This window comes from Octopus bimaculoides, chromosome 8, assembly GCF_046866305.1.
Source record: "Octopus bimaculoides isolate indiv1 chromosome 8, ASM4686630v1, whole genome shotgun sequence".
NCBI classification, from domain to species: Eukaryota; Metazoa; Mollusca; class Cephalopoda; order Octopoda; family Octopodidae; genus Octopus; species Octopus bimaculoides.
Window position 1 is genome coordinate 82,804,909 of NC_142935.1, and position 9,321 is coordinate 82,814,229.

The 9,321-nt window shown below is 33.9% G+C and overlaps 1 long non-coding RNA gene across 1 annotated transcript in view; it reads left to right on the forward strand.

Moving 5' to 3' along the window:
- The first annotated feature begins 566 nt into the window (after positions 1-566).
- The window catches only part of LOC149134479 (uncharacterized), a 15,235-nt gene continuing 6,480 nt past the window's right edge, over positions 567-9,321 (forward strand). The window contains exons 1-2 of the long non-coding RNA XR_016242926.1: positions 567-942; positions 5,091-5,199. This is a non-coding gene — a long non-coding RNA (uncharacterized LOC149134479). The remainder of the gene's footprint in view (positions 943-5,090; positions 5,200-9,321) is intronic.

The window sequence follows — 9,321 nt, forward strand, 5'->3', positions numbered from 1 at the left end:
AATGTTGTGGCGGACAATAAACAAAACAGGAAAACAAACAGAAAAGGCTTTACGGCCAGACGAGAAAAATTGTTTGTGTGTGAACGCTGTGAGGCACGAACTTGAAAGTAGGGACGAAATGGTTCGTGTGTTTGCTCGGCGACAGCCAAAGAAGAAAAGGATTATTGACCGGAAGCATGTGACCATGCCTGTGTAAGGGGAAGAGAGAGAGTGGCAGAGGGAGAAACAAAGGGAGGAAGTAGAAGAATAGGTGAGCAACGAGAGGAAAAGAGAAAGAGAGGAAGTACGAGGGGGAAAAAGAGATACGTAGTAGTAACAGAGGAAGAACGAGAGGGGTAAAGCGAGATACGTAGTAGTAAAGAGGAAGAACGAGGGGAAGAGAGAGAGTGGTAGAGGGAGAAACAAAGGGAGGAAGTAGAGGAATAGGTGAGCAACGAAAGGAAAAGAGAAAGAGAGGAAGTACGAGGTGGAAAAAAGAGATACGTAGTAGTAACAGAGGAAGAACGAGAGGGGTAAAGCGAGATACGTAGTAGTAAAGAGGAAGAACGAGAGGGGGGGGATGATAGAGGAAGAGAAAGAGATAGAGTAGCGTCGGAAAATATGAAGTTACGAAAAACTACTTACAATTGGAGACGCTGCGTTCAATCATGTAAAAACAAATAGTAAATGAGTATATGCATATATACGTACAGGTATGTGCATACCGACATCCACCTGTATGTATAGGTGCATATCTGGGTACAGGACATTGCAAACAAAACAGAGACGAGAAAACACACAAGCCACGGTGTGGTTGTGTGGTAAGAAACTTGCTTCCTAGCCACATAGTTGCAGGATTATTACCCTTGCGTGTCACCTTAGCCAAGTATCTTCTAATATAGCTTCGGGATGCCCAAACTCTTTGGAATGTATTTGGTAGATGAAAACTGAAAGAAGCCAATCGTAAGTATTTTATATGCATACATACATACATGAATATACACACACACACGCACACACACACGCACACACACACACACATAAGCACACACACATATATATATATATATATGCATATATGGGTACGGACGCCACCAACAGCAAATAGCATGCAATACGAAAACAAATGAGTTAAATACGCGAACGAGAGAAACAAATGGAATACAGGACAAGTAACACAAAGAACGACCCTTCATCAGTTGTCGGCTGTCCATCTACTCCCCATTTCTAACATTGAACGACAATATGAGTCTTCGAAGACAATTGCTCCCATGAATACCAAAATAAAATTTTGTATTTATGGAGGGTCAAAGTTGGGAACAAAAACAAGGAAACCGAACGAAAACAAACATGGGGGATCGTTAGACCAGAACGAGTGCAAAATAGCGAACGCTGGAAAAATATTTTCTATTGAAGAGAAAAGATAGAAGACGCCCAGTCCTTAGGACGTCCTGAAGGAAAAGAAAGACGGTCACGTGAGGAAAAGAAAGATGGGCGATGGTCACGTGTGATCAATGAGAGAGAGAGAAAAAGAAAAAGAGGGGAGAGGGAGACTGATAGAAAACGGTGAAGGGGAGTAAAAGGAAATTAGAGAAGGATGGGGGAGAAAACAGTACAGAGTAGAGTCACATCAAAAAGGTTAATATAAACTTACCTGGAAATGGATGAGTAGCGGGTGTCCCAAAATTAAAGTAACTCTTGTATCGCACGTTCGACCTACGATATAACAGGATAATAATCACGTCCTCGCAAATCGTTCTACTCAAGATACTGGTAATAACCCTCGACAATACGCAACTTTCGGCTTTACTCTGCTCAAGGTTCTCTGCGTTGTGGCACAGTCCATTAAGAGCCAACCAATAGGGGTGTTCTACTTCCACACAACAGTAACCAACTTCTTTCAGTTCTGTCAAAGTAAAACAGTATACTCTGGGTCCGGGCATTGCAATGCACTAATAAAGAAAACACAATTATGACTCTAACACATCTATTTGATATGACCACCTCTCTTTCGAATCAATGCCTTAAGTCTAGGTGCGAATGCTTCACACTGTTCTTGCAGAATCGAAGCCCATTCCTGGCGCAGTTTTGCCTTCAGGGCGTCGAGTGAAGCACGAGGAACGCTCGACACCTTCGTCTTTAAAATGGATCAAACAGAAAAATCCAATGGGTCGAGATCAGGGCTTCTTGAGGGTCAGACAGCGTTGTCTATGAACGACGGTATGTTTTCCTGGGTCCAGTGCTGTGTCTGCTTGGTGCTGTGGGATGGTACCGAGTCCTGTTAGAGGCTCGAAGGTCGCCTTGAAAGTGTTCATTCGCCCATGGAAGTAGTTCAGCTTCCAGAATATTGCTAATGTATCACTGGGTATTAATTTTAATACCTGAAGGCATACAAATGAGGGAAGACCTTCTAGTGGTTATCACAACCACCTAAACCACACCTGACTGTGGATTTTGTTGTTAATTTACGAGTCTACCCTGGTCGGAGCCAGATACACCCGAAATAGGGTATTCTGGCGGTTTACTGTCTATGTCAAATCTCTTTTCGTCAGTGAACACCAGATTGGGCAGTGTGCCTTCAGAAATACGACAGCAGATCATTTTGTAGGGGTAGGTCCTGAGATTCTCCTTCAGCACTCGATACATCAATGTTCGGCTTATTTTTGCTGTGGCAGCCAGTTTTCTGGCAGAACGACGAGTTTTTCACCGTAACTTTTCTCTAATAATTCTGATAAGCTGAGGGGTCCGCATACTTCTTTTTCGGCCACGTCCAGGTTGATAAGTCATGTATTCTTTTCTCCTTTGTGGAAGGTTATGATTGTATTTCGGTCTATAGCCATTACCTAATTCATAAATCTAAATTTACTTAGCCTGAAACAAAAAGAAGACACACTAAGCTTTTATAATGACGTATAATTTTCATATCTTATCACAATTATTGATAGTCATTAAAGCCCGAAACTTCGGCTGCCTTAGTTTCGCGATACCCTGTATGTATATATATATATATATATATATATATGCATATATACGTATATAAACATATTTGTTGAGTATATGTATGTAGAAATATATGTATAATATGATATATATATTATTTATGTTAGGTGAATATATACACTAATCCTTATTAGAATCGTATAATTTTGATTTCTAACATAGACACAATATCACACATTTTGGGTGAAGGTGTAGTCTATCATCGACCCTAGTATATGAATGAAACTTTATTTTATTGATACTAGAAAAGCGAGAGACATTGAACACTGAACCTCAGTAATCTTAGAAATTTTGTGCGACGCTGTAAAGTAATCGATCATGATAATATTCATAGTTGTTTCTGACCATAATAATTAGTTTCATATAATGAAAAATAAGTCATGTATTAAATGTCTACTTCATTACATTACGTGAGGCAGTAAATCTGCTGACTGAAACGGCAGACTCCCCGATATGATAAAGCCATATTTATCGTCTCTGGAATTGAAATTTAGTGTTAAAAGGATGAAACTAAATTATGTAAGATATTTCTTCCGATGCTCTGTAGAATCTTTATAGTATTTCTGACAACATCAATATTAATGACAAAATTATTAATAATAATAATAATAATAATAATAATTATAATAATAATAATAATAATAATAATAATAATAATAATAATAATAATAATAATAATAATAGAAATATTAAAAAAAATTAAAATAATAATAATAATAATAATAATAGAAATATTAAAAAAAATTAAAATAATAATAATAATAATAATAATAATAACAATAATAATAATTTCTAACATAGGTGCAAAAATGAGTCGGAGCTTAACTTTTTTTGATCGACACGAGTACTTTATTCTATTGACAACCAAAAGAGGAATGGAAAAGATGACCGTGAATAAATTTGAACTCAGGACGTAAAGGACATCGCTAAATGCCGTGCCGTTTTTTGACTGATATTGCTACAGCAAAAATTTAATGATAGGCATAAATATATACCTTAATGATACAATAATGCGTTAGATATAATATATATTTTGTAGACACAAATATATACTGGTTTCAAATTATGGCACAATTCCAGCAATTTGGGGAAGGAGTAAGCGGATTACATCGACCCCAGTGCTCAACGGAATTTTATTTGATCTACCCCGAAATGATGAAAGGCAAAGTCCACCTCGCCAAAATTCGAACTCAGAACTTAAAGACGTACGAAATGCTGCTAATGATTCCGGACAATATGTAATGCATAATAAATTTTACAACACACACACATATATATATATAGTAATGATGACGGACATAAATATATTTTAATGGTGTAATTAAATGCAATATATAAAATATAATAACTATAATGACAGACACAATCATGAATAATATAAAATGTATAACATTTCGTATGTATTTACTCTAATGACAGAAGAAAAATTAATGAATTAATAAGTGATACATTATATATAATAAATACTAATAATAATATAATGTTTAATGTGTGTGAGTATATATATTATAAACATAATATAAACATGTATATATAAGAACATATAAGTTTATATATATATATGGTGTGGAGCTTTGACTGCTCCTTCTAGCAGTTTAGATGTCCTATTATGGACATCTCTGATGTGTTTAAATGTACACTGTATTTTAAATGAATAATATTTAGTCTATTGACTAATTTTTTCTTCTTGCTCGACCACTGGTGGCAAATAGAATTTCTAAAATTTTTTTTGCTACCTTCAGATTTATTATATATATATATATATATGTGTGTGTTTGTGTGTGTGTGTGTGTGTGTGTGTGTGTGTGTGTGTGTGTGTGTGTGTGTGTGTTGATGGAAAACGTAAGACAACAAAAATACATAGAGATTCTCTCTTTCTCCTCTTTCTCTTCTATTCACTCACTCACAACCCATATCAGTCTGTAATGATGCCTGGATTTACCTGAGATTATACCTAAGGGCCTCTACCTTCACGGAAGTACGGACCGACCGCCATACCCTCTTGAAGAAGATAAGCTGTGAACTTTATTCTCCTGTCTGTATTCTTCTGTCTACTGCTTTACTCTTTATTCTTCTATCTACTATTTTAGTCATTATTTTATTCCTTTTAGACTGTGAATTTCCCTGTCTAGAACTTTCATAACAGTCATCTTGTCTCTGATGACGAAATACCCAGTCAACGGATATGCTAGCCTATCACTTGGAATATCCCAGAAACAGGTATAAGACTTCAAATTCACATTACCCTAATTAAATATTCTAAACGACTTGAGGTACCTGTCCTGTCTTAGTTTTTGTTCTACTTTTTCCTCTACTATAATATATACCTGCTAACTCGGAAGCCTAATAAGGATCCCTAGCTCAAGCTTCACCCGTGAACTTAGAACTTAATGGATGACCAATTATAGTACTTACTCAGCGTATCTCTTCGTTTAGCTCACCAGTGAACTAAACACCCTCATATTCCTTATATATATATAAAGTGTTTAAAATATTTTTGTACACAGAGAGGAGACCTTTGACAGGACTCCTTACATACTAGAAAGGGCAGTTAAAACCCAAACCGCGAATTATTTGTTTTCGTGGTTTGGATTTTAGCTGCCCTTTCTAACATGTAAGGAGTCTTGTCAAAGGTCTCCTCCCTGTGTATAAAAATATTTTATACACTTTATATTTTTTAAAATATGTTATGCCTTATGACTTTTATTTATGCATGCTAACCACTTGATAATAAATTATTTTAATTTATTACCCTCATATTTACGATAATATATATATATATATATATAATGATCGACACAATACATATTAATTATAGGAAATATAAAATATATTATAGAATGTAATGTATCTTTTACTTTTTTCAAACATTTGACTGCGGTCATGCTGGGGCACAGATATGAACATTTTTTTTTTTGTTGAATGAATTGACCCTAGTACTTAATTTTTTTTTTTTTTTTTTTTTTTTGAAACCGGGTACATATTCTACCCGTTCGCTTTCGCTGAACCGCTAGTTATAGGGACGTAAACACACTAACAACATTGTCAAGTGGTAGTGGTACACACACACACACACACACACACACACACACACACACACACACACACACACACACACACTCACACACACACACATTCGACGGACTTTTTTCAGTTTCCGTCGACCAAATCCACTGATAAGCATTTGGTGGGCTCGAAGCTATATAGCATGACACTTGCCCTTGCCCAAAGTGTCACGCAGTGGGACCGAAGCCGTAATCATGTTGTTAGGAAGACAAAACTTGACTATGCAGCTACGTCTGATTAATGATATAATAGTATATATATGATGTATCACAAAAATTATATGCAACATATAATTTTATGATGCACACAAAATATATAATGCTGTGAGATATACAACATAAATTTAATACAATATAAAATAAACATGACAAACGCAAATGTATGTAAATGACATATAATAAAATACAATGAAAGATATTTACATTATCATATAGGCGCAGGAATGTCTGCGTGGTAAGAAGCCTGCTTACCAACCATATGGTTCCGGGTTCAGTCTCACTGCTTGGCACCTTTGGCAGGTGTCTTCTTCTATAACCTCGAGCCGACCAAAGCCTTGAGAATGGATTTGGTAGACAGAAACTGAAAGAAGTCCGTCATATATGTGTGTGTGTGTGTGTGTGTGTGTGTGTGTGTGTGTGTTTGTCCCCCACTATCGTTTGACAATTGATGCTGGTATGTTTGCATCCATCTAACTTAGCAGTTCGGCAAAAGGGCCCGATAGAATAAGTACTAGGCTTACAAAGAATAAGTCGTGGAGTCGATTTCTTCGACTAAAGGTGGTGCTCCAGCATGGCCGCAGTCAAATGACTGAAACAAATAAAAGAATAAAAGAATATCTAAATAGTATATAATTAATATAATGAGACACAATTATATATTAATAATACACTAATATTTAATACGTAAATAATGAAATGGTAGAGACAATTAAGTATACATGATATAATGATTTTTTAATATTAAGTCTATATAGAGGAGCTAGCTGGCAGAACCGTTTGCACCCCAGGAAAAATGCTTAGCGGCACTTCGTCCATCTTTATATTCTGAGAATTCCGCCGAGGTCGACTTTGACTTACATTCTTTCTGGGTCGATAAAATATGTATCAGTCAAGCACTGGGGTCAATGTAAACGACTCACCCCTCTCCCAGAATTGCTGGTCTTGTACCAAAATTTGAAATCAATATTAAATCTATATATAAAATGTTATGATAACAGAAATATACATTTATAATTTGATTAATATATAATATATACAATTAATGTAATGATAGACGCATATTAATGATATAAGTATGTATAAATGGTATAATAGCAGACACTGTATAATAAATACAGAATAAGATATAATGATAGACAAAAACAATATATGTTAAATGATACGATAGACACAAATACATATTAAGATATAATGATAAGCAAAAATATTTATTCTGTTGTGTTTGGGGAGAATCATTTTCTTTTTGTGCCTTATAATTTAACAGTCTTGACTATTGAAAAGGTTGCAAGACGCAACGAAAATTTTAGGGAAATAAAAAAAAGGAATAAGTGGAAATATTACCGGTGAGTGTGTTAAAATATAAGGCACAAAAAAAAAATGACTCTCCCCAGACACAACAGAATATGCTTCAACACACGAACTCACATAAAGAATCTTGCAAACCAAATCCAAAAGCGAAAAATATTTATATTAAAGATGTAATAATGTGTAACATATACTATAATGTTAGGCACATATATTAATGATATAATGTTATTATAAATATATATAATAATATAATAATAGGCATATATATATATATATATATATGAATGTATATATATATATATATATATATATATATATATATATATATATATATATATATATATATATATACATATACACTATATATATATATATATATATATATATATATATACACTATATATATATATATGGTAATATGTAATGTTAGACACATAAATATTAATGATATACTTACGTATAATATAATATAATATTATATATACATGTGTATATATATATATATATATATATATATATATATATATATATATATATATATACACTATTATGTTAGATACAGATGTATATTAATGACGCAATGTATAATACATAATATATAATACTATTATAGGTATATATCTATACAATAATGTATAACATATACGGTAATATATAGTGATAGGCACAAATATATGCTAATGATGTAATAATACATATCTAATTACTGAAATGATCAAATGTTAGAAACGAACATAATGACTAAATAGATAATAGCGTAATTAAATATAGATTATAGAATATAAATTCTTCCCGGGTTGACGTTGCACTCTGTTTGTTAAATCTTTGGAATAAATGCCAGTGCTTCTCTCTCATCTTGGTCTATTTACTCTACCATTATTTGTAACTAATAAATGGTCTTTTATAGTTAGTTCCTCTAGAGCAGGGGTTTTCAAACTTTTTGACTTGCGGAGCCCTTTATATTTCAGGCTTTACCTTATAAACGCTTATGAAATTTACACATAAATATTTGCTTAAAATAACATATATTTTTACATTTATTTATTTAACAGTATTTAACAAATAGGTTTATTGTCAATTAAAAGATTTCGATTAAAAAACATATATAAAATCAAATTGCCCATAAAAAGTATTTGCTGTCCACGGACCCCCTGTTTTGTCCTTGCGGACCCCCTGTGGTCCGGGGACCACAGTTTGAAAACCCCTGCTCTAGAGAGAACAAAAATTTACTCATTACAATGATTACTATTATAGACAGACACAAGACCACTAATTTGTTGGCAAGAGAGGGTATAGGTGATTATAATGACCTACTGTTTAACTGGCATTTATTTTATCGACCCCGTTGTAGGGATGTAAGGTGTAAGATTTGAAGCATTATATACTAAAATACCACCGAGGTCAAATTTGATTTTCATCATTTCAGGGTCGATAAAATAACGTCCACTCAAATCATACTTGGTAACAGGATAAACTAAAAGTCTCCACTGTATACGAAATATAAATAATGATTAACTAGAAGACCTCTGTGTAAGTGTTCCGATGAACTTTAATAATGGAATGCCCTAAATATACAATGAAGCGCACACCGTTTTTCCTCCAGCCATACTTTACTGTCCTTAAAAAGAAAAATATGTTGTATAAAGTGGTCAGCCTTGATAATAATGATTTCAAGTTTAGGCACAAAATCGGCAAATTTAGCGGAGGTGGTTTCTCAATTCCATTAACCCCGGAGTTCAACTGTTATTTT